At 34.0% G+C, this 27356-nt stretch overlaps 2 long non-coding RNA genes across 2 annotated transcripts; one reads left to right on the top strand and one right to left on the bottom strand.

Annotated features, from left to right (window-relative positions):
- The first annotated feature begins 513 nt into the window (after positions 1–513).
- Positions 514–8883, top strand: LOC126880457 (uncharacterized). The gene is made up of 2 exons (XR_007696593.1): positions 514–7606; positions 7691–8883. It is a non-coding gene; the product is annotated as an uncharacterized LOC126880457 (long non-coding RNA).
- Positions 8884–24359: 15476 nt separating this feature from the next.
- LOC126880456 (uncharacterized) lies at positions 24360–26883 on the bottom strand. The gene is made up of 3 exons (XR_007696592.1): positions 26623–26883; positions 25743–25900; positions 24360–24498 (listed from the first exon to the last, which is right to left on the bottom strand). It is a non-coding gene; the product is annotated as an uncharacterized LOC126880456 (long non-coding RNA).
- Positions 26884–27356: the final 473 nt, after the last annotated feature.

Genomic DNA, 27356 nt, shown 5'->3' on the forward strand with positions numbered 1-27356 from the left:
AAAGCATTTTGGCTCGCAATTTTTTCGTCCAGCATGGATTTACTTGAAATTTTCACAGAAGGTAGGGAATAGTCCAAGGATCATTTTATATATCATGCCGCTATCATACCCTAAAACCTTGGGGGTGGTTGCCACCCCATCTCAGAGGTGGGAATTTTTTATTACATTTTAACCATGTAATTCGATGGAAAAAGTGATTCTAAGAAAAAAATGTTTTGTACATTTTCTTCGTAAAACCAATATTTTTCGAGTTATTCGCGCTTGAAAATAACAGTTTTTCGACGAAAATATCGACTTTTTTAGAGGGTTTTTTGAGAATACCTCGAAAAATATGCATTTAATCAAAAAAACTGCAGATACCAAAATTGTATCTTTTAGTAATATAAAGCAAATTCTTTTCCCATAATATCTTTAAGACCAATACAAACCGAGATACGGCATGTTAAAGGTGAGTTTTTTTCGTCAAATGCACAATTTGAAATATTGAAAGCCAAATAATGGGAAAAATTTGCATTTTTCGAGGAAAACTTAAATAATCTTTTTTCAAGCATACAATTAGACCTTTCAAAAAAAAAATAATAAAAAGTTTCTAGCATGAAAATTAAGCGACTTACAAAAAAAATGTCGGTACCTGCTTTTCTCTACGAAAAAATCAGTGAAAACATCTCCCTAACTACCTTCCTAATTCAAAATTGGTCTTCATCTTTCTGTAGTTCCTATTATATTTATATTATCAATACACTTAAGGAGTTTGACCTATTTAAAATGACTAATTTTGGAGAAGTTGGAGTTTAAAAAAAATTGATATTTTGCAATTTGGTATTTTTTACCTTTTACTTCAAAATATCTCCGAAAATTATGAAAAAAATTATATACTACTAAATTGTAGCTTTTTTAATAACTAAAATTACCCTGTACATAGATTTTCATTACACTGAATAGTTAGCCAGATATAGCTGTTTAAATCCTCCATTTACCAGCAAACACCCCCTTATTCGAGCCCTTTAAACCCGCCCCAATTAAAATCTAAGGCATCTTACGGAATTTAATTTACACAGTCTTACAACTCTTTAAAAACCCTACAAAATCATTTTTAAGGGGTCTCATTACTGAGAGGGTATCAAAGTTGCTTTCCTACGAAGGTAATTAAATCCATTTACTAAGGCTGAAAATCAGTACACAGTGAGATATAATATTTTTCCAAAATTAGGCATTTTAAATAGGTCAAACTCCTTGAGTGTATTGATAATATAAATGAAAAAGGAACTACAGAAAGATGAAGACCAATTTTGAATTAGGAAGGTAGTTAGGGGGTTGTTTTCACTGATTTTTTCGTAAAGAAAAGCAGGTACCGACATTTTTTTGATTAAAGTCGCTTAATTTTCATGCTAGAAACTTTTTATTATTTTTTTTAAAGGTCTAATTGTATGCTTGAAAAAATATTATTTAAGTTTTCCTCGAAAAATGCAAATTTTTCCCATTATTTGGCTTTCAATATTTCAAATTGTGCATTTGACGAAAAAAGCTCACCTTTAACATGCCGTATCTCGGTTTGTATTGGTCTTAAAGATATTATTGAAAAAGAATTTGGTTTGTGTTAATAAAAGATACAATTTTGGTATCCACAGTTTTTTTGATTAAATGCATATCTTTCGAGGTATTCTCAAAAAACCCTCTAAAAAAGTCGATTTTTTCGTCGAAAAACTGTTATTTTCAAGCGCGAATAACTCGAAAAATATTAGTTTTACGAAGAAAATGTAAAAAACATTTTTTTCTTAGAATCACTTTTTCCATCGAATTACATGGTTAAAATGTAATAAAAAATTCCCACCCTCGAGATGGGGTAGCAACCACCCCCAAGGTTTTAGCGTATGATAGCGGCGTAATATAGAAAATGATCCTTGGACTATTCCATACCGTCTGTGGAAATTTCAAGTAAATCCATGGTGGACGAAAAAATTGCGAGCCAAAATGCTTCATTTCCTTAATCGACTATTGGGCCCGACCGACCGGCTCTGTCCCGTCATACAGCTGACCGACTTTAATAACTTTTATTTATATTTAATTTAGAATGTGTGTACTGATTTTCAGCCTTAGTAAATGGAAATAATTACCTTCGTAGGAAAGCAACTTTGATACCCTCTCAGTAACCCCTGTTCTACGTTTCGCTTGACCGACCGCAGTATGTTTCTCTACACACTCACAGTAATCAACTGTGAAAAATCTAGCTTTAGTAAATTCAAATAGATTTTTCTGCGCTGCCTCTCCGTCTATTAGTGTAAAGGGACTTTCCGGCCACCCTATAGATGCAGTGCAGTTCTGCTCGGAATTTGTCTAACCGCAGACGACACTGTCGCTGCAGTCTGTGGTTTGCGGTCTGAAGTCTGCAGTCACTTTCGGAATCATACCTTTATACTAATGGTTATGAAAAAGAGGTCGATACTCACAATCTTCATCAGGCCACCAATACAAAAGTCTTTGCTTCAGTTATGGGGAGAAATCTTGTGCTCTGTAAATGTTGCCCTACCATATATGGGCTCTTACTACAGGCACGGGCGTTGGGGGCAGTCCGTAAAAAAATGTATCCTTAAAAAAACTGGAAAACGTCAGATTAAGACAAGGTAAGTTAAGTAATCAAGAACAGTGTATATTTCAAAAATCTGACGATTTGAGCGGGGCGTACCCAAGCAGCAATTTGTCGACGCGACAACGCTGTCTACCGCGTGGCAACGTTTTGTTACAACGTTGTTATTGCCTAGAAGACGACCCTATTCTGCACTAATTTGGTGGACGATTTTTGAGTTATTTTGACGTTGCCCGCGCAGTCTATGTTTAAGCAACATCGTTTCGCAAACGTTCCATAAGACAACTGGAGCGACTATAAAAAGCGCCTACGTGCAATGACTGTTCAAACAGTCGGACTGGTTATGTATTTATACCTATATTTTTAACACCTGTGTGGTGACTGCGAAAACCAAAAAGTAAACTATTGTGCGAAGATGTAGGTGTTGTTGTCCTTACACTTCGTCCTGGTGGCGTATTTACGTTTCCGTGTTCATTTAAAGACCGGGTAGTTTTGAAATCGGCACGTAAACGGCGGAGCATATCTGCTTTCAAACACGTGTGCATTTCAAGACGTTTAATTTTGAAATGCGCACTAGTTTGTAAAAGAACTTCGCGCCTAAAATTATCACAAATACGTGTTAAGTTGTAACATTATTTTATTTTATTTGAACTGTTTATCACAAATAGCTCCTATCTGCAGAATAACAAATTATCATTCATTGGATCTGTGGAAGTAAAACAATTTTGTTACCAAAGTTACCTTCTTTTTTTCTTTATAATTTTTCAAAAGACTCAAAGTAGTGCCAAAATATCCTGTCAAAGTAAACTATTACGATACGTATACATTTTGTAGTAATGTACAACAATATAGGTACTAAAAGTGTTGTGTATATTAAAAACATATTTTAGTTACAGCTAAACAATTATTGTTCAGCAAACATATTTTTAGCTATTTTTAAAGCTATTTTTAAGGAAGAACAGGGTATATCAATAAACGGAAAATTCTTGAAAAACACAAGATTCGCAGACTACACCGCTATTTTTGCAGACACTTTAGAAGCACTGCAACGAGTAGTACCTAAATAGATTACATCAAGTCATTATAAAATATGGACTATGAATGAACGTTAAGAAAAAAAAGTTCATGATTAATTCTAAGCAACATACAATAGGAAGGCTAGATATCGAGGGAAAACAAGTAGAAAGAGTGAATAACTACAAATATCTGGGAACCTGGGTAAGAGAAAACAACGACCAAGGTAGAAAAATCAGGACACGAATCGAAATTGCAAGAAAAGCATTTATAAAAATGAAAAAAATGTTTGTTAATCGAGACCTTTCTCTGGAGCTGAGAATAAGAGCCTTAACATGCTACCTGTTCTCAACTTTTTTGTATGGAATGGAAAGATGGACACTGAAAGTAGACAACATAAAGAAGTTGGAAGCATTTGAGATATGGTGGAATAGAAGGATTTTGAAAATACCATGGATCCAACGAGTTACGAATGCAACTTAAATAATTTACTTAAACTTAAATACACAACACGACCCTCAAAGCTAAGTTGATAAATAGCACGTGCAACGATTAGTAGACCTGTTAGTTCTATGCACTTGTTTGTAGAATTCCAACGTCACATGTTTCGGTACAAACCCGTGCACATTTCGGGGGTTGGCTCTTTCAAATCAACACCTTTTTGGAACTAGATATGTCAAAACTGCAATGTCTTGAAATGAACACGCAAACGGAAATACGCGTCCTGGTGCCTTTGTTTCGCGCACCAGTCATAGGTCGCTGGTTTTTTCCCCCTGGGAAACTGAATTTTCTTTCCTTAGGGAACTGGTTTCACTTTTTCTATACTTATGCGAAGGACCACCCAAAGCTTTGGGACAAATGAAATATGCGAAAAGAACGTTTTTACTAAGTCTATTTACTAAAAACAGTTACAACAACGAAATTTTGGACGCCGATAGCTTGCTTGCGATAGCTCAATAAACGCACTATGAGCACGAAAACAAAAGAATTGGTACTAGTTACTCAACACGTATTAAAGAGTCCGGTTTGCGCGGAACCGAGAGCGTTGAGCTCCAACCTTTCGACTGTCCCATCTGGCAATTGCAACTGTACTGTCTCCCGAACACAAGAACACCCCCCAACTTCCGTTCATCGCAACCGTTTTACTTGACCTTCAGAATTTCCTTTTTTAGGTAAAGTTTACGTCAGCCGGCTTTCTCGTGAAATGGGCTGGTTTGGAATTTTGGATAACAAAGACAGAGATAAAAATTTCTAACTATGTACTCTCATTGTTATAATTCTTAAAAACGCATTAGGATTATATTTAGAAAGTTAGTTTGCAAGCACGTATCGGCATCCGTACAGATAATTGAATTTTAGGAAAAAATTTAAAAGTCTATATCTTAAAACTAATATACTGCGTGAGCGAAATTAAACTAATATTAAACATTGTTGTTTAGCAACAACTATTTTGACATCATATTAGGTATTTAAATTTATATAAATAAATAAAGGATTTAAACAAAATTACCTGATGTGATATTTATAAACGCATCTCAGATTACCGTCAAATATGGATGGACCTTTTAAAAAACACATGCGCATCCTTTTTGACAAAAAAATGCAAATTTAAAAAAATCAAATTTTAATATAAAATCCAAAATTTATGTTAAAGATGTTCTGTATAAATTTAATGTATTGATGGTGCTTTTAAAGGTATCAGAAAATGCCTGCAATTGTTATATTTTGTGTTTTTATTTTCTTTCATCTCAAAAAATCTCAAGTAAAAACCAAAATGGCGCATTCAACAATATTACCAATATTACTAAAAATATACCTTATTACCAACCCTAGACGGATGATACGGCCGAGAAGTCCGATCGGCAACCAAACACGGCCGGGCGGACTATCCCAACCATTTTAGAACACCCTCTTATTGGGTGAAAAGTCCTGTGACCAGTGTCAAGTGAAAATCTAGCAAAGCTGATACAAAAATTAAGGTTATCAAATCTACTGGTAAAACAATGGAGAAACCAGCTATTAAAAAATCAAATAGACAGGTTGTTAAATAAATCGAAAATTTCCAGCAAAATAAAATATAAAATAATAAGAAAAAAGTAAGGTTATATAGTAAATTCTTCTTCTTCTTCTGAAGTTGCCCCAAACGTGTCACACGTGTAGAACTATACTTAGGGTCGTGACAGACAACTACCGAGTCGGCCGGAAAACCCATGGGCGTAGATTAGTTTAGCATTATAACGTTTTTAAGTCGTTGCGATTGTTGAAAAAACTGAACTGTAATAATATGTAGTTGTCACAATGATAATAATTTAGTTGCTCATATAACTAAAGGTATTACTTAACGTTGTAACATCGTAATGTCACCGGTAACAGGGGTGGGTGGTTGGCCGAAACAACTGACAATGCACTGCAACGTTATATATATACAGTGCATTTGTTTGTACTGACAATCAATGCGTCGAAAAATTGCTACTTGGATAAGGAAATGGTCGAGTTACAAAGTTTCACAAAAAGCGAATATTTCGCGAAATTAACATCAAATCGAAAAACTGAAATATACGTGTTCGATATTTTTCAAAAATCTATCGAATGACATCAAATAAAACCTCCACGGGGGTCCTTGGCCAAAATAATATTTTTAACCAGCGAGTAGTCGCGCCGTTAGATAGAATCTCACATTTTATCCTTTTTCGCGATAACTCAATGAAAAATTTTCAACTGATGTTCTAACATCAACTCATTATCCCTTAACTTCTACTAGTCTTCCAAAATAATCTACTTTAACTTTTTCCACAGTTTTTATTAAATCGACCAGTCACAACTCTAACACTATTTGGTCTCTTTCACCCAATTTCATAACTTATCGCCATTTGATCAGGTTTTCGTTATGGGTCCAACTAAACTTCAGAAAAATATTTATAAAAGGTTTTTATACTAATTCTTCCACTCTCTTATCCATAGGATGTGGGGTCTGGTTTCTGGGGCGCCCAGCCTTTTTCATTACACCTCATTACAGTAAACAATTCTGATATCAAATCATAAATTATTCACTACCTTCTAATTTTACACATATTGCTTGTTTTCCAATACACCTTCATACATCCATCCAGTTTTAAACCTTTTCAATTCAACTCGATAACTTGGTATAAAAAATAAAAAATAGAAAAATCCATATTTCACAAACATGTTTAGTCCTAGATGCCTATGTTACATAAAAGGACCTCATACTTTTGCCAGGTTATTAGTTCAATTGATATTCTTCTTCACTTCCAATATCAACACTCAGGTACCTATAACCAATTAATTCACATATCATTATATCATATCAGTTTCCTCCTGTGACTCATACAACTTATATTAATTTCAACACTACTTTAATATCAGACTTCCATTTACTACAGACTCTCTAATTTACTCTGCCATTAGTACAATTAAACCAAACACTCCTTTTAATTCATAGTAAATTAAATTTTCAACAGCACAGTTGGACTTACTTCAATTTGAATAGGAACGGCATTCATCAACCTTTGAATTATGTATAGGTGGCTGCATAGATTCTGGCTATTTCTCTATTTACATTATAAAAATCATTTCATGCTCCACGTTCATCTTACATATTCAAGGTCCTTACTTAAATGTAATTATAGCCACAACTTTGTTGATGTTTGTTATTACTATGTTAATTTTCATTATATATTTTACTAACAATTAGTTGGCTGTCGTAATACAGGGTAAATTCCACGTCACGTTGTCCATCTGTCTTTTGACACCTTTCAGAAACATCACTCATTTTGCATTCAGTTGCCATTAAGTCATTGAAATGTGATCAACTCAATTTGGATCCCACGTGTTGGGAAACCTGTATACTTTACCTTAGGGCATTATCCTGTTTGCCATGTGACCATCACATGCCTTTTTATTGAAGTATGCACTTTTAAGGCATCTATATTTTATGTAAAGGGTTTTTACCCAGATATTTTCTTTTGTGGCTCAGCTAGCATCCAGTTTGTAAGTATAACCAACTTGCTCTAACCTTTGTCAAAATTTAAATACTAACTTTATATTCATTAAATCGGTTATACTTATTTTTAGATCGAACACTGATGATGATTTTTTATAAAAATCGAAAACGTTTTGTTGTGATGTAGCCCTTTTAAGGGATTTTTAATAAAACAAAATTTTATACCTTTTACAAAGGATTTCTTTCCAATTTTTTTAATAATTATTGTTAGAAATAATATTTCTAACATAGCAAGTAAATAAAAATACTATAAAAAAAATTTGTTGTAAATTCCTATTTAAATTCGTATTGTGAGATGAAATTTAACACGCGACTGTTCACGTTACAGAAGTGAGCGCGACTACTCCCGGGTTTTAAAAGTGTGTTTGTAAATTTTTGGTATGTAATGTCCATATGTAAAACAACTTAGTATACAGTGATGAGCGCGCTAATAACCGGCAAAATAACGAAAAAGATGGAAAACATAATACATTGCGAAACAAGAGATGAAACTCAGGTTTCAGGTGGAAATTATCGTTATAAACGTATAAATATAACATCACATTACATAGTTTCCCACCTTTAGACGTCTGTGACAGGAGTATTTTATAAAATTCGACTGTCACAGTGACAGTTGTCATAGTCCTCTGATCTACTCTACTACTCTACTCCTCTGTCATAGGTACTCCCTAAAGGTGGGAAACTATGTAATGTAATGTTAATTTATACGTTTATAACGATAATTTCCACCTCCACTAGTTTCATCTCTTTTTGTTTCGCAATGTATTATATTTTCCATCTTTTGCGTTATTTTGCCGGTTATAGGCGTGCTCATCACTGTATACATATTGCTCCATAGTTTTTTCAATAGTTTTCTTAAATTTTTTTAATACAATATACACAGAAAATCCCGCAAACCTAAGTAAATGAGTCCTTTGGAGGAGAAGATGACATACACTTGATCATCTATGGTAGCGGAAAATTCTTTGTAACTGATATCTTTTAGTTTTGTTTTTCTATCAAACAAAGACTTTCGTATTGCTGGCCTGATAATTGGGAACATATTGTAAGTCCCGAAACCGGTAGCCCAACCTTTTACCAACAATAAACTACCTAAGACTGTGAGTGTCAACCTTTTTTTCATAACCAATAGTTTATAAATATTTACCACCTCGTTAAATGAGATTTTAGAATTTAGCAGTTAGCTCTCTTATTGTATATAGAATTAGCTATTTAAAACATCGACTGTACTTCTATTAGTAATATAGTAATTTTGTAATTGTTATCATTTTATTTCTTTATATTTACTATACCAATTGCGTACTTGTAAGAATAAATAAAAACGAACACTGGGAACGCTTTTTAAAAGAACTGAAGCGTGATTTTTTATAGTTTATAAAAATAAATACGGCCAAGAGGTCAAAGAGCGAAGCTGAATGAAGTAATAGACCCCAAAGAGATCGGAAACAGTGTATATGGATTGACTATCTAAAGAAGTTACATACAGAGGAAAAACAAATGACGTAACCACAAACACCAGCAGTTACCATAAACGAACGAGTTCATATACAGTCGGAAAAATGAAAGAACACCCATGAACGATCACATCAATCACATATTACTCAGATTATTAATAATCTATCTCTCTCGTTTGTTATTTATGAAAAAAAAAAAATCAGCAAACACAAAATATGTGATTGATGCGATCGTTCATGGGTATTCTTTCATTTTTCTGACTGTAAGCAAGTACAAAAAGCATGAAGTTCAAAAATCAATAGAAAAACTAAAGAACTGAAAAGCTGAGATGAAGATGGGATATCAAAGGAATTGTTGAAATAAGGTGGAGAGTCAATTATATCAAATGAAAATATTAATTAACAAGATTATGGGATATAATAAAGTACCTACCAGAAGAATGGAGGGCAAAGGAGCTAATCTTATTCTTCAAAAAGGGAAATCAGAAACAACCATAACATTACAGAGGTATCAATTTGGCAAAGTTCAGAGAAACTCCATTAATTTTGATGATATCGGCTTCATCCAAAAACCATTTGAAAGGCAATTTCAGGGGCTATAAAATCGTGTTAAATTTAAATCCCTTATTTTTTAAAAGATATAAGGTTAAAGGTCTCCGGTTACATGGTTCTCGCAGTAAAATTTAGGCTTTAAACGTTTATATCTAGGTTATTTTTGATCCTACAAAAAATAAAAAGTAATTAGAGATCTTTGCTAAAAAAACTCAAATTTCGTTCAGTATTACTTTTTACGTATGTATATCAAGTAATTTTGGAGATAAAAAATGTTTACGAAAATTTGAAAAATGTAATTTTTTTTAATCATATTTGTTTTTCAAAGATATGCATTCTAAACCGGTCAAAATATTTGAGGTCATTACTTATGCCAAAGTAAAGGAAGCCTTATAGGGATTACTATACATTTTAATTTTTGTGGAAATGGCATTATGTTTTATTTTTCACTTTTTCCTACAAAATTCGAAAGGATCCACTTATTTTCATTATAACTTGCTTAATTTTGATGCTATAGTTCGTTCGCTAAACTCAGACACAACTGGCTGGTGATTTTAGTAGGTAATTTTTTTGTCTTTAGCCAATTTTGCCAAAATTGGCAAAATTACTAACTATTTAGTACATAATTATTAATTATTTACTAATTATTTTTTTGCCCATTTTACCAAATTGGCAAAATTACTTACTAAAATCACTAGCCAATTGTCTGAGTTTAGCGAACCGACATATTAACTTTTTCTTGAGCTCATTTGATAAATATTTCTGAGTACTTTGACAAGTACCTACCTACCTTTATTTTATACCGTTAAGTAAGTATATATAGGTCTGGATCCCGCTTATCAAAAAAAAAATTGATTAATAGCAAGCTGGAAATTTGTTAATAGCTTTAGGGCCGGTTGTTCGAACGCTAATCAAAAATCATCATTATCAAATATTTAATTACTGTCACCAACTGTCAATGTCTACTTTGTTTGGGTTGCTGAAAACATAATTATGGATTACAATTATGAAATTAGTTAATCAATTATGTTAATAATTGTTATGTTAATTAATTAACTAATCTCATAATTATAATCAATTATGTTTTCAGCAACCCAAAGTTGATATTGACAGTTGGTGACAGTAATTAAATATTTGATAGTGATCACTGTTGATTAGCGTTCGAACAACCGGCCCTAAGGGTGTCTAGTCGGATAAACTTTGATATATGGGAACACTGGAACAGGGGCCGTTTTAATTTTGGAACAGGATAAAAATTTGGAACGGTCAGACCACGAAAACGGCACATTTATTTTGTCCGACAGAACAGACTTAAACTCTCCGAACAGAGATTAAACTCTCATGCAAGAATCAGACTGCTATTTATCACCTGTCATAATTCCTGTCATTTGACATATTGTACATGTTCCACTCATTAAAAAGCCCATTTGGTGATAAATAGCAGCCTGATTTTTGCATGAGAGTTTAATCTCTGTTCGGAGAGTTTAAGTCTGTTCTGTCGGACAAAATACATGTGCCGTTTTCGTGATCTGACCGTTCCAAATTTTTAACCTGTTCCAAAATTAAAACTGCCCCTGTTCCAGTGTTCCCATATATCAAAGTTTATCCGACTAGACACTCTTTAACCTATTAACAAATTTTCAGCTTGCTATTAATCAACTTTTTTTTCATACGCGGGATCCAGACCTAATACCTATACTTTATAAAATGCATCGTTATCCCGTTATTTAAGATTGGAATACTTGGATTTGAGTAGGTGCTCGCCGAAAAAAATATACATTAAATTTACGTAATTACCTATAACTTAACCTAACTAAAATAATATTAAAAGATTTTTCAAGTACCTACCTACTTAAGGAATTTATTTGATTTTTATTGGCTTCAATTTTGGTAATGATAACTTTTTGTCAAAACTTTTCATCATTTTTTTCAAGAAAAATTAAAATTTTTCATCTTGATTAACTTAAAAAGTATTGATTTATTTTAATAACTTGAAATAACAAGTTTGGCTTAATATTTGTCCCTCTATCGACTTATGCCCACATAACAATGATGTTCGCATCATGTTCTAAGCATATACTACCAACATTCGTCGGAGTATATTCTTTTTAGTATGTGTAGTACAAGCATAGCATCTACCTTAAAAAACATTCTAAATTTCATGTTCTTTGCATATACTTCAGAGTATATTCTCGTACCGAATATATTAAGTATATTCGTGTACGTAGGATCTCGGAATATTCGTAAAAGTTTATTCTTAGAATATACCTTTATCGAATATTCTTAACACATACTTATAAGTACATTATTAACACATACTTATAAGTAGATACTTTTAAAATATCTTAAAAATAATTTGTATGTATAGGAAGTATAATATTAGCCTTATAGATTATCAACTTCGTTATTTTTTAGAATACATAATTAATAAAATTTATGTATGTAGGTAGTATTGGACGAATTTCATTTCAAAATTGTTGTAGGGTAAAAAAGTTTAAACATTAATTGTATTAACGTTTACATAGATACTGTAGCGGTTATTTGTGTAATTACTTCTAATTACAATAAAACTAGCGGTTCGTAATTTATATACGACTTTATTTATTATTTATACAAGTTTACTTTACAAACTTTAGCTTAAGACTAACTCTATTTACAAATATGTCCTATTTATATATGCGATACAGATATTCCAGAAATATCTATATATCTCCAGCTATGTCCATGTGACCGCTTGCACGTCATCGTCGCTGAATCGGCGTATCTCGAAACATCGATAGTGTTCTGTCTGTCCTAAGACGGGAGCTGGTATACGAGGGTAGGTCAATAATTATTTTGTTACACTGCTCCCCTCTTAAGATCTGAGCGTCCCGATCAGCAACTCTAGATGGCCCAGGATGGCGGAATCTACAGGATTCTCCGGCTCTGCATACACCCCTAGAAAAGAAGTAACAGTCTACTGTCTTTGAAGGGTATGACATCTTCGGGTTCATGCAACACACAGTAATCCGTACGCCAGTTTCTCTGAAGATCACTTCCAGCATGCTTCTCACAATCTTCCAATCCAGATTTTCTACTGCATGGCCAATTTTTGGTAAAGCCAAATCTTTGATGTCATAATTACAGACCATTTTCTTCAAATTAGTTAGAGCACGCCATATGTTCTCGTAGCTTGGCGTGTCCGTATAAGACTTCCTGGTCACTATATACAGCAAAGATCGAGGACCATCTTCCAATCGCAATACTCTTCCAATTTTAGGTTGTTGATTCCTTAACTCGTCCAGGCGGCCGAACTTTCTATTGAATACGGACGAGATTCCTTTAGTCATCTCGAGGTCTTGTGCAACACAGTGGGCTAGAGAGACGTTTTCTGGAACACCAAACAGATCTTGCTGAACTTCTGTGGTCACGCCGAATCTAGCACTCTTTCTTTCTGCGTAATTTGACATAAATTGATTAAAACTTGGCTGTGCGACATCTTTCATCTCCTGTTGGAGGACTCGTGCTTCTTCTGTTTCATTTGAGCCAGCATATGGTGCAAGACGATTTATGTGAATAACTTTTGGTTTACCGTTTGGCAACTTCTTAATTCTATATATTACGTCATTTATTTTCTTCTTAACTTCATACGGACCTTCCCATTGTCTTTGCAGTTTAGGACACAAGCCTCGACGACGTTGCGGATTATAAAGCCAGACAAGATCACCTACTTCGAAGCTTTCATTCTTGCATCGAGAATCATATTGATCTTTCATTCTGTCACTGGCTATCTGAATGTGTTGTCGGGCTAGTTCATGAATGTTGTTCATTCGTAATTTCAGGCGGTCAACGTAGTCTTCGCCTGCAACATGTTCCTCGGAAGGTCCGCAGCCAAACTCTAGGTCGCAGGGCAACCGAACTTCACGACCCAACATCAGGCAGGTTGGTGTTTGACCTGTAGTTTCATTTACGGCCGAGCGGTAGGCCATCAGGAATAAATGAATGTGTTGGTCCCAATCTCGCTGATGTTCAGATACAACTTTGGACAAGTGTTTACCCATCGTTCGGTTCATCCTCTCGACCATCCCATCTGATTGAGGATGCAGGGGTGTTGTTCTGGTCTTATTGGCACCAATCAATTTACAAACGTTTTGGAAAAGAGCTGACTCAAAGTTTCGCCCTTGGTCGGAGTGGATCTCCAAGGGAACACCAAATCGGCTAAAGAATTCTTTAACAAGTACCTCTGCAACGGTAGCAGCTTCTTGATTTGGTAATGCATAGGCCTCAGTCCATTTTGTAAAATAATCCATGGCTACCAGGATGTATTTATTTCCAGCATCGGTTTCTGGAAATGGACCTGCAATGTCGATAGCTACTCTTTCCATAGGACTTCCAACATTGTACTGTCTCATGGGTGCTCTCTTTTTACCAACCGGACCATTACCGGATGCACACAGTTCACATTTTCGGCACCATCTTCTTACATCATCTTTACAGTTCACCCAATAGAACCGTTCTCGAACCTTTTGCAGAGTCTTCGTAATACCAAAGTGTCCACCTGATGTACCGTCATGCAACTGACGCAATACTTCTGACACTTTACTTTTAGGTACAATCAACCGAAGCTTAGATTCTGTACCATCATCGTTCTCAAAGGTTCTGTACAGAAGATCATCTTTTAGTATCAGGCAATTCCATTGGCTCCAGTAGGCCTTGACTTCCGGACTACATGCACTAATGTTTTGCCAACTAGGTCTCTCACCTCGACGCATCCAATCCAATACTCTTTTTATACATGGATCGTCTTCTTGGGCTTCTTGTAACTGTTGGGGCTGCCATTGCTCATTAATTACGGTGGTTCGTCTCACGGGGCAAAATCGTTCCTCTAATTTGGCACAGTGATTACAATTCGCACTGCATGGTCGTCTCGAAAGGGCATCAGCATTTGAGTGAACTCTTCCGGCCCTGTGTTCTATCTCGTAATCATATTCTTGTAATCGTTCTAACCATCTTGCCATCTGGCCCTCTGGATTACGGAATTGTATGAGCCATTTTAGAGCAGCGTGATCGGTGCGAAGAAGGAACTTTCTGCCATACAAGTATTTATGGAAATGTTCGCAAGCCTTCACTACACCCAGCAGTTCTCTTCTGGTAACGCAATAGTTTCTTTCCGGTTTCGACAGGACTTTGCTGAAATAAGCGATGACTTTTTCCTGTCCGTCCTGGATTTGGGAGAGAACAGCTCCTATAGCACTGTTGCTAGCATCGGTATCCAAAACAAATTTTCCTGCCTGTCCCGGGTAGCTTAATATCGGTGCACTGATCAGAGCCATTTGTAGTTGTTCGAAAGCTTTTTGGCACTCTTCACTCCATGTATATTCTTTGCCCTCCTCCGTCAACTTTGTTAGGGGCTTGGAGATATTGGCAAATCCTTTGACAAATCGTCGGTAATATGTACATAGGCCAAGGAAACTTCTAATTTCATGTTTATCTTTTGGTACTGGCCAATCTTTAATTGCTTCAATCTTTTCGGGATCAGCTGTTACACCATTACTCGATACAATATGTCCCAAATACTTAACTTCTCGTCGAAACATGTGACATTTCTTCGGACTTAACTTCAAGTTCGCTGCCCTCAATCGTTGAAAGACTTCTATTAGATTCTTGGCATGTTCATCAAAGGACCTTCCAACCACAATTACATCATCCAAGTAAACCAGGCATGTTTTCCATGTTAGACCTCTTAAAACTGCCTCCATTAATCTTTCAAATGTGGCAGGGGCATTACATAAACCAAACGGCATAGCCGTAAACTGCCAAAGCCCTGATCCTATCGAAAATGCGGTTTTCTCCCGATCGGCTGGCTCCATGTCTACTTGCCAATATCCACTTTTTAAATCGAGTGTGGAAAACCAACGAGAACCGGAGAGAGTATCCAATGTATCGTCTATTCTGGGCAAAGGATAACTATCTTTTTTTGTTACCGCATTGAGCTGGCGGTAGTCGATACAAAAACGCGTTGAACCATCTTTCTTCTTTACCAGAACTACTGGTGATGTCCATGGACTGTTCGATGGTTCAATTACCCCTTGTTTGTCCATATCCTTGATAATCTCTTCGGCTTCATCTCTTTTCGCAAATGGAAGTCGTCTAGGCCGTTGTCTGATTGGCTGAGCGTCTCCGGTATTTATTTTATGCGTTACTATGCTTGTTTTGCCCTTATCCTTCTTATCAATAGCAAAAACATCTTGATACTCTATCAGCATAGACCTTACTTTTTCCGTTCGTTCATAGTCAAGGTCTTGGCATCTTTCAATGATCATCTCGACAAGGTCTTTTGGATACTTTGACTTTGATGATTTCTCATTGGTATTCATAGAGCAAATTGAAGCCACGGGAACACACTGTCCGATCAAAGCTCCTCTACTTAACTTAATAGCAGTTTCCCTTAAATTCATAACTCTTACAGGGATGACATCTCGAACTTTTACCAAAGTTTTCGCCGTTAGGAACTCGACATTTTCTACATCTTCGACCATCCTTAAACTTCCCTCTCGGCAGTGTCCATCAAGCATGGTCATCAGAATTTTCTCACTATTACCGGGTATGGTTACGTCGCATGTAGTTAGTAAGCGGATGACATCTTCTTTGTCGTCGTGAAAGGGCAACTCTTCACCGTTGATCCTGAGAACTCCATTTTGAACATCCAATATTGCCCCCACTTTTCGTAGTACGTCCATCCCCAATATGAACTCGTCGGAGATCTCGGCAATTAATACTTGATGTTCAACTGTGGTCTGGCCAATGGATACTGACATATTAGCCTCGCCATATGTATTAATTAGCTCACCAGTCGCTGTTCTAAGCTTTACTGTTGCAGGTGATAATTTATTATGGTCTCGTACTACATCTGGACGTGCGATAGTTCTCGTTGCACCTGTATCCACCAAAAATGATCTACATCTATTACTGATACGACCTTCGATGTATAAGTTGTGGATTCCACCGGAGGACGTAAGGTTGACAGTTACTATGGGGGCTCTAGTTCTCGAGGTCGGCAGTTGCCCCTTGGTGTCGACCCGCTCTAGTTTTCCGACGGCTGTACGATCTTCTTACAATTACGACGAATGTGGCCTACGTCTCCACAATTCCAACATCTAGGCTCGCGTCTCTTTGGCATCTGATTACTTAATACTCTCCGTATCATTTCCTCCAGACGTTCATCGTTGTGTTCGTCACTTTCTTCAATGGTTCTTACTCTATGGCCTCGTGAAGTTTGACTAGCCGTTTCGTGTTCCAATGCAATAGCAAGTGCTTCATCTAAAACTTTCGGTCTTGCTAGTCGTAAAGCTTTCTGTAGTTCATTATCTTTCAGCCCATTGACGAAGGTATCTACTGCAATTTCTTCTAAAACGCTGTCTGGCACCTCTGGATAAGCCAACCGCACCACACGAGCCACATCTGCTTCAAATTCTTGCAGATTCTCACTTGCTCGTTGACTTCTACTTCGCAGTTGTGCTTTGTATACTTGTTGTAGATGGGCATCTCCATAGCGTTTTTCTAGACGAGTGAACAAGGTCTGGTAACAATTTTCTTGACCCTTGGGAATTGACCTTAATATATCTGCAGCATCACCTCGTAAAGCAGCAGTCAAGGAAACAGCCTTTTCTTGTTCGGTCCAATGATTGGCGGTCGCAATAGCTTCAAACTGTCTAAGATATATGGACCAAGAGGACTTTCCATCAAATGGTGGTAATTTGAATCTCATATTATGCGACATTTCTTCTCTCGGTAGTTCATCTTTCACTACAGGATCTAAAGCTACTGCATGAACTGACGGTTGCACTTTTGTATCGGTTATCATGCTCTCTAATTCTTTGATCTTCTCTTCTACGGCCAAAACTACTGCATTAACTGAAGGTAGCACTTTCGTATTGGTTACCATAGTCTCTAGTTGTTTGAAAGCTTTTTGGCACTCTTCACTCCATGTATATTCTTTGCCCTCCTCTGGTGTCAGAAGTGGGATGTCTCTGGGTCATCTCCGTTCTTCGTGAGGACATCCTTGAGTCGTGCTTGTAGGACTATCTTGCATCCCACTTCTGACACCACGAGATGATCATTGAAAGATGCCAAGACCTTGACTATGAACGAACGGAAAAAGTAAGGTCTATGCTGATAGAGTATCAAGATGTTTTGCCCTTATCCTTCTTATCAATAGCAAAAACATCTTGATACTCTATCAGCATAGACCTTACTTTTTCCGTTCGTTCATAGTCAAGGTCTTGGCATCTTTCAATGATCATCTCGACAAGGTCTTTTGGATACTTTGACTTTGATGATTTCTCATTGGTATTCATAGAGCAAATTGAACCCCACACCTGACACCACTGTAGCGGTTATTTGTGTAATTACTTCTAATTACAATAAAACTAGCGGTTCGTAATTTATATACGACTTTATTTATTATTTATACAAGTTTACTTTACAAACTTTAGCTTAAGACTAACTCTATTTACAAATATGTCCTATTTATATATGCGATACAGATATTCCAGAAATATCTATATATCTCCAGCTATGTCCATGTGACCGCTTGCACGTCATCGTCGCTGAATCGGCGTATCTCGAAACATCGATAGTGTTCTCTGTCTGTCCTAAGACGGGAGCTGGTATACGAGGGTAGGTCAATAATTATTTTGTTACAATACTATTAAAAATTCGTTTTCATAATTGAAATGACTTTACCATTTCGAGTTTATCATGAATCATTAGTATTTTTACATCCTTGGAATTTGAATTTAGGTACATTCAATTCAATAGGCCATTTCGCAGAACCAAAACGTGCCAAACTGCACAACCAAAGCAACCAAAGGCTTTCCCACATAACAATTTCATGTTCTTAGTAGATTCATAGAACATACTTTTCAGAAAAAGTATATACTAAGAATATGCGTAATTACCATTGCGAATGTGCATAGCACATACTGAGTATATACTACATTACAGTACTTAAACGTTCTATGTATATACTTAGAATGTACTACCGCACTTCTTTTCAGTATATACTAAGAATATACTTTTTATAACATTCCAAGGACGTGCTATAAACCTTCTATTTATATACTTAGAACGTACTACCGCACATCTTTTTAGTTTATACTAAGAACGTACTTTTTAGAATATTCCAAGGAAGTGCTATAAACCTTCTATTTATATACTTAGAACGTACTACTACTGCAAATCTTTGTATTAGAAGAATATATTTTTAAGGATATTCTAAGAAAGTGCTATATTGCTCAGAAGTATGTTTTCAGCATCACCTAATCTCATCTTAGGTTCTACTGGTTCTACCAAATACCTATTACATTTACATATTTTAATGGCAAATGAGAATGTAGTTAGTAGGTACCTACATTCTGCAATATTACTTAAAAAGTAAGTACAGATTTATAAATTTTAGTTATCTATATAAACTATTATATTATAATATTTAGCTAACCTAAACTATGTATAACTAAAATTTATATACTTATATGTAGGTACTTACTTATATGTATTTATTAAATAATATTGAGTTATCAAAATAGATTATACCTATTTTGAAGCACCGCAAACAAAATAAAGGAGATTATGTATGTTCTTTAGTCCTAGTACTTTATCATTGGTCTTCATCCTTAACACTTCATAGATACAATAAATACTAGTAATGTCTATTTTGGATTTCATATTTTACCGTTGTTCAGGTAAGAAATGGTCAGAATAAGACAAGACGGACGGGGTTAGAGGGATGGGGGATATGTATTGTGGAATAACATCGGTGCAGAGCGGTGGTTATAGTGTTGCCAAACCGAGGGAAATTTCACTTTTTGCGGGAATTTTCAACATAAAAGGTGATAAAGGGAAAAGTTAACTCAAAAGGGAATTTTTGTTCCAGTCCAAATTGTAAGATATTAAAAAAAATCAAAATATTTGAAAATAATTAAACATATCTTCTCAGATTTTGTAAACAGGAGGGAATTTTTTTATAAAAGTAAGAATTTTTAAGGTTGACGGAAAAATCTTACTCGACGGTTGGCAACACCAAAGCCGTGGGTTTTGGCCATAGATAAGGGGGTGGTTTATTGGCATGCTTTGGTTCTGGAATGGCCCGTATTGAATTGAATGTACCTAAATTCAAATTCCAACGATGTAATGGTAAATGGTAAAGTTATTTCAATTATGAAAACGAATTTTTAATAATAAACGTTAATACAATTAATGTTTAAACTTTTTTACCATACAACAATTTTGAAATGAAATTCGTCCAATACTACCTACATACATAAATTTTATTAATTATTCTAAAATATAACGAAGTTGATAATCTATAAGGCTAATATTATTCATACTTCCTATACATACATATTATTTTTAAGATATTTTAAAAGTATCTACTTATAAGTATGTGTTAAGAATGTACTTATAAGTATGTGCTAAGAATATTCGATAAAGGTATATTCTAAGAATAGTATCTACTTATAAGTATGTGTTAAGAATGTACTTATAAGTATGTGCTAAGAATATTCGATAAAGGTATATTCTAAGAATAAACTTTTACGAATATTCCGAGTTACTACGTACACGAATGTACTCAGTATATTCGGTACGAGAATATACTTTAAAGTATATGCAAAGAACATGAAATTTAGAATGTTTTTTAAGGTACATGCTATGCTTGTACTACGCATATACTAAAAAGAATATACTTCGACGAATGTTGGTAGTATATGCTTAGAACATGATACGAACATCATTGTTATGTGGGTTGGCGTTGCCAACCGTCGAGTAAGCTTTTTCCGTCAACTTACCTTAAAAATTCCCACTTTTATAAAAAAAAACTTCCCTCCTGTTTACAAAATCTGAGAAGATATGTTGAATTATTTTCAAATATTTTGATTTTTTCTTAATATTTTACAATTTGGACTGGAACAATAATTCCCTTTTGAGTTAACTTTTTCCCTTTATCACCTTTTATGTTGAAAATTCCCGCAAAAAGGGAAATTTCTCTCCGTTTGGCAACACCGATTTTGTTATTCCACAATACATTCATAACCCCCCCCCCCCCCTCCCCCATCATATTCTGACCATTTCTATTCTTACCTGAATGGATCAGGGATAGGAAAAAACCGTAAAATATGAAAAAGAAAACAGGCATTATTTCATTATTTGTATCATCTATGGATCTCGATCTATGCAGTGTTAAGGATGAAGGCGAATGATGTAGTAGTAGGACTAGGACTAAAGAACATACATAATCTGTTTATTTTGTTTGCGGTGCTTCAAAATACATATAATCTATTTTGATAACTCAATATTACTTAAATAGGTAAGTACATATAAGTATTATATAAATTTTAGTTACTTATTATGCATAGTTTAGTTTAGCTAAATATTATTTAATGATTTATATAAATAACTAAAATTTATAAATATGTACTTACTTTTTAAGTAATATTGTAGAATGTAGGTACTAACTACATTCTCATTTGCAATTAAAATATGTAAATAGATATTTGGTAGAACCAGTAGAACCTAAGATGAGATTAGGTGATGCTGAAAACATACTTCTAAGCAATATAGCACTTGATAGCACTTAGAATATTCTTAAAAATATAATATTCTTCCCATACAAAGATGTGCGGTAGTACGTTCTTAGTATATAAATAGAAGGTTTATAGCACTTCCTTGGAATATTCTAAAAAGTACCTTCTTGGTATAAACTAAAAAGATGTGCGGTAGTATGTTCTAAGTATACACATAGAAGGTTTATAGCACGTCCTTGGAATGTTCTAAAAAGAACATTCTTGGTATATACTGAAAAGAAGTGCGGTAGTACATTCTAAGTAGATACATAGAACGTTCAAGTACTGTAATGTAGTATATACTCAGTATCTGCTCTGCACATTCGCAATGGTAATTACGCACATTCTCAGTATATACTTTTTCTGAAAAGTATGTTCTATGAATCTACTAAGAACATGAAATTGTTATGTGGGTGGGGTTACTTTTAATAAAATAATTTTCACGCTCGAGAAGGGGTGGTAACCCCCCCCCCCCAGGGTAAAAGCGCAAGTTGGCGCCATGTCACTTTTGTTATAATACTTGAGGTATCTATCCTCTGACTACTCACCAATTTTCATGAAACTCGATGAAGGTTCAACGAAATCGGAGGTGAAAACCTCCACTTATGCACTATATCAGATAATTATAGCTTATATTAATGTTATATTCATTGTCGGTGTTTGTGTGCACCATTCATATCTGAATTTACAAAAACAAATACGAACTAGAGACTGATTATTCCCAGTTTTGTTTCTGAAATAGAATAGGAGTTGCGTCTCTTTTATGACTAAATTTTATGAGCATTAAATGTGTAATAATAATTATCTAAACGACAGTCTATAACGGTGGAATTAAAAATACATAAACATGATACGTAGGAAACCCATCGAGCAAATCTAGATAATTAGGTACAATAGTTAAAACAGAGTGACCTAAGGGTTAAGTAGAGATCAGAGTAAGAGTCGGGCAACCTCGTAAAACCATCCTCAGCATATACGATACCATTTCTCTCAAATCCCGGTTTCTGCCTAAAACTTTAAACTGACTGACGTCTCGGCTTCAAGTTGACGCTTTAAAAGTGAAAATCACGATGCTGGTTGTTAATGTTAATTTAGAAAGGCAATACACCAAGAAGAATAATTCTTTTCTTATAACAATGTATACATAGTGAGTGGGCAAAATTATGGAATAAATTAATTTTTTTGGGAATGGGCGATTTTGGAAACAAATCGCCAAACATGTCGAGTTTTGTTTTGAAATTATGAATTTTTGCATATGTAGGTACAGGGTGATTAATTAAGAATATCCAATCTCTGAGTTGTAGATTCTAGACCTCAAAATATTAAGATTACTTAACCAAATTCACTTAAATAAAATTTGACTCTTTATTTATAAATCTATTTATAAATTTTATAACTATTTATACCCAGTAATTTAAAACTACATATTTGACTTATCCTTGTCATACTTGGCAGAAAGTGCAGGTTAAAAATATATTCGCTCAGCCGAGGTTCATTTTGACATATTCAAATTTATTTCTTTTAAATATTTTTATTTTGTACAATAAATAATTTTCTAATTTGTTATCAATACGTTATAATGTTATAAATAAATAATTATTGATTGGCGGTAAGGTTTATGTTATTTATGTCTGTTTACTATTAATACTATTGGCTATGAGCAGATATGTTTGGTTGTGTCGTAATTTTCAGTCACATCTAGCAACCTAACTTCCCAAAAAATTACTAAAATTACTAGACAGTTGTGTCTCAGATTAGCGTATCCACTCTGTACATTCTACCAAGTTATGATAAATAAACGTCTCTGGCTACTTTCAACTTTCAGAGGCGTACGACAGGGGACAGTGAATGGTTGACCCTTCCCAAATTCTACGCCACTGGTGCAATTGCTATTTTAGTGCAATTCTTCGATCTTCTAATACTCCCTATTTAAATAGTATAGGTACTCTTTGTACGTAACGATAAAGTCATTAGTTTCTGAGATATTTGAAGTTAAAAATTAAGCGGTACAATACATTAATCAATATTGCCGGTACATATTTAACTACAAATATCTCGAAAACTAATCACTTTATCGCTACAAGTGAAGAGTATATTATGTACCTACATAGAGAGAATTGGAGAACCGAAAAATTGCGCTAAAATAGTAATTCCGCCAGTGGCGTAAAATTTGGGAAGGATTAACCATTCATTGACCCCTGTAGCCTCTGGAAATAGCCAGAAACGTTTATCATAAGTTAGTAGGATGTATACTAGTACCTACACCTTCTGCCTAGTATGACAAGGATTTGGTGTAATTCAGTAAGGAGATACATATAGATGGAGAGCTAGAGCCAAAAAATCATCGTCATAAGTAATATGGAGTTTTTCCTGTGAAATGTGTCCATTGTATATTGACAATTATGACACCTTTCAGGCTGACACCTCAGTGGATACAGGAAGTAGCAATAACCCTAATAACACAAAACATTCCATGAATGTTCCTAGAATGTACACACAGGACATTGAAAACATTCCTGGAATGTCCCCAAATGCACACGAATGTCCCTGGAAAGTCCCAGGAAAGTGCTGTGTCAGCATTTTAAATATTCTTAGAATGTTCTGTTGGAACATTCCATGAATGTCTACGAATGTTCTTTGGACATTCACAGTCTATTTTTTAGACTGAATGTCTTGTTGGAACATTCCATGAATGTTCTTTGGACATTCACAGTATATTTTTAGACTGAATGTCTTGTTAGAACATTCCATGAATGTCTACGAACGTTCTTTGAACATTCACAGTATATTTTTTAGACATTCACTGAAATATATCGTCAGTGATGTGACAATACCTCCTATATGTTTTTTCATGAGGTTTGCAGGAGACGAAAAACATTTTTTAAGGTCACTTTCTGTTTTCGTACGTATTCTGACTTTTTTGTAGTAAATAGATAGTTGAATTTACTGCAAAACAAGTCAAAAAATATATGAAAACAGGAGGTGGCCGAAACAAGTTTTTAGTCTATCTTACAAATCTCTTGAAAAAAACAAATAGGAGGTATTGTCACATCACTGACGATATGTGGCCATACCAAATAATACATCCTTGATAAATATAAACATTTTTATTGCAAAAAATCTTTACATACATTTTTTAATGTAATTTACTGACATTCCTAAATATTATAAAAAAATGTGTCACATTTGCTTTGTAAACCTTTCTTTTGCTTTTCGTAGCCACATATTCCGTTTCCTTTCTGGTTTTTTGTAGACCACTTCTCTCAGCTGATTCTAAAAGAAAATAAAATAAAAGGTAATTTTTCTATCCTTTACAATTAACAATCAGAAGAAATATTATTTACAGGTAATAATACGCATAAATAATAATAATAAAAAAATAAATATTAAATAATATTTAAATAAATAATAAATAATATTTAATAAATAAAATAATAATAATGAACATTTTGTATTTTGACAACGACATCCGACGTGGAAGTAGAAACCTTAATAAAATTATTTTTTCAAGTAAATTGTGGCTTATTTCCTCATTAGAATAGTTAATTACAAAAAAGCCACAAAGAAATAGATTTTTCACAAACAAATAAGTATTTAGTATTCATTATATTTATTGTTTTTATTATTTACTTTAATGTCCTACTGGTACATTATTTGACAAATAATGACATTTCGAAGTCTGTTAAGTACGATATAACGCCCTTGGGCATTAAATTTAAATAACGACTTAGATACTGTCAAGTTGACAAATATCAACCTAAGTAAAACTATGGTTACCACAATTATGTTACTACTGTTACTGGTAAATGTACTTATTTAAAAACTAATCAATTCAAAATTCATTCAAATTTTTCGCATATAAAGAATAATTTAGTCAGACATTAAACGTTGAAGGCACCACAGGTATTATAATAATAACGCTTTCGGTCAACGTATATCCCTCAGGCCCTTGTTAAAAACACCATTGACCTCAAGCGTTATTATCCTTATAATACCCTTGGTACCTTAATAACTGTAACATAAGATTATACCTTAATTCTTGTTTTCTATTTCTGATGTTTTTATTTATTTACATTGAATATTAATCTGTTTTGTTGTATAATCTACTTCGCAATAATTATGTGATATATTTGACTTAAAATGAATTCAAAAATTTTTTGCAGTTGGGCAACAATGTCAACTTAGATCTCCGATGTAGATAATGAATTACAACAGTATCTATATTGTACAGACTGTATTATTAATTAGGTTATTTATTTATTTATTTATTGAAATATACATCCACCAGGTATAAACCCATAAAGGTGTACATAAGAAAACTACATACATTGACTGAACACTTGATGACAAAATATAAAATAAAATAAAGAATAACCAAAAATGTTTCTGTTGTTAATACACATACACAATAATAAACAAAGACCTTAATAAAGAAAAATAACATGGCATCAATACGATAAGCTATTGCATATTTCGCGTTTAAAAGATGTTAAAACCAAGAAAAAAAATGCATATACCTGTGTGACATAAGCTATTGGAACAGCACAGTCTCTTAAACGAACAGATGAAAGTGAAGTTCTGTCAATATCTTTTTCTAAAAAGTGTTTTGAGCATACTCCTCTATTAACAAATCTGATCTATACTTCATGTCTTCTTCGCAGGATCTTCTGGAAAGCTAAAAATACAAAATATATGCATTACTAAGCATTATTAACAAATTTTAGTTTTAAATAAAAAATATGATTAATGGACTCACAAAATATTATAAAACAGCTTAGAAATTGTTTATTAGTATAGTCGGTTCCCCAAACTCTGACACAACTGGCTAGTGATTTTAGTAGGTAATTTTTTTTGTTTTTGGCCAGTTTTGCCAAAATTACAGTAATTATTAACTATTTAGTTATTATTTTTTTTTGCCAATTTTACCAAATTGGCAAAATTATTTACTAAAATCACTAGCCAGTTGTGTCAGACTCAGTAGTACTGAGACTGAGTTTAGCAAATCGACTATAATATTCTGTGTATTCATTAGTTGGTACTGCATATTATAGTGTGTGGTCTACCATCCTATTTATAAAGGCATACATTGGCAAAAACGCAAAAAGAATTACTTTAGTTTTACAAATCCTATTGTTATTATCTCTATTTACTATTTTAGTTAGGAATAAGCGAAGTTTGTGGCTTATTCACAATTATTATTAAAATAATAAATGAATATGACCAATTATTAACTTATAAAATAAAATAATAATTCTTCTGATTTATGCCTTTTATTCACTTTGTTATATCTAGGTTACTTAAAAGATTTTTTATGAATAGTATTATTAGGGTATTAATAGTATTAATTTATTTTCTGAAATACAGGGCATGCCTTCGTTTACATATTTGCATACTAACCTTTTAATAGGGCTTTTCATTCAGTCATTTGTTTGGAGCTTCTGTCATAATTGAAACGTTATTCCTGCAGATTTTTTTATCTACATTTGTTTCTGCTACTCCAACTGCGTTAAAAACAGGACACCATTTTATTCACTATGTTAATAATACTATTAAAGCTATTATAAAAGTATCCGAATTAAAAAAATATTCTTAAAAAGCACAAATATTACAAACAACGATCCACCGACAGCAAAGCAAGGTGGCCAAGATGAAGATGCCAAGATGGCCGAAGCGAGGTCGTTGGTTGGTCGTTTTTAGTCACGTGATGCCCTCTCAAGCGCCATGCACAAAAATATATGCATGGCGAATTTGAAAATGAACGCAAAAGAAATAAATATAAATGCCTCTCTTGGGTTTTGCATAAGTTATAAGTATTTTTTTTATTAACAAAATCGCATTCCAAATTGAATATTCGCGAACAATAATTTTTATTACATTTGTATGTTTATAATATTGTATTAATTGAACTTGGGAAACTCTTTAAATTTGACATATTATTGCACTGTAGGCCTAAAGTGTCACTTAGTTTGTCTGGTATGTTATAAGTAATGTTGTATCTGTTACACGTATATATTATTTCGCAACTTAAAAATATAGGAACATTGGTAGTATGTTCACAGAATGTCTTATGGTAACATTCCAGGAATAATTTAAACAGATGTTCACCGAATGTTCCCTAAATGTCCAGGACA

This window comes from Diabrotica virgifera, chromosome 2 (genome assembly GCF_917563875.1).
Source record: "Diabrotica virgifera virgifera chromosome 2, PGI_DIABVI_V3a".
In the NCBI taxonomy this organism is placed as follows: Eukaryota; Metazoa; Arthropoda; class Insecta; order Coleoptera; family Chrysomelidae; genus Diabrotica; species Diabrotica virgifera.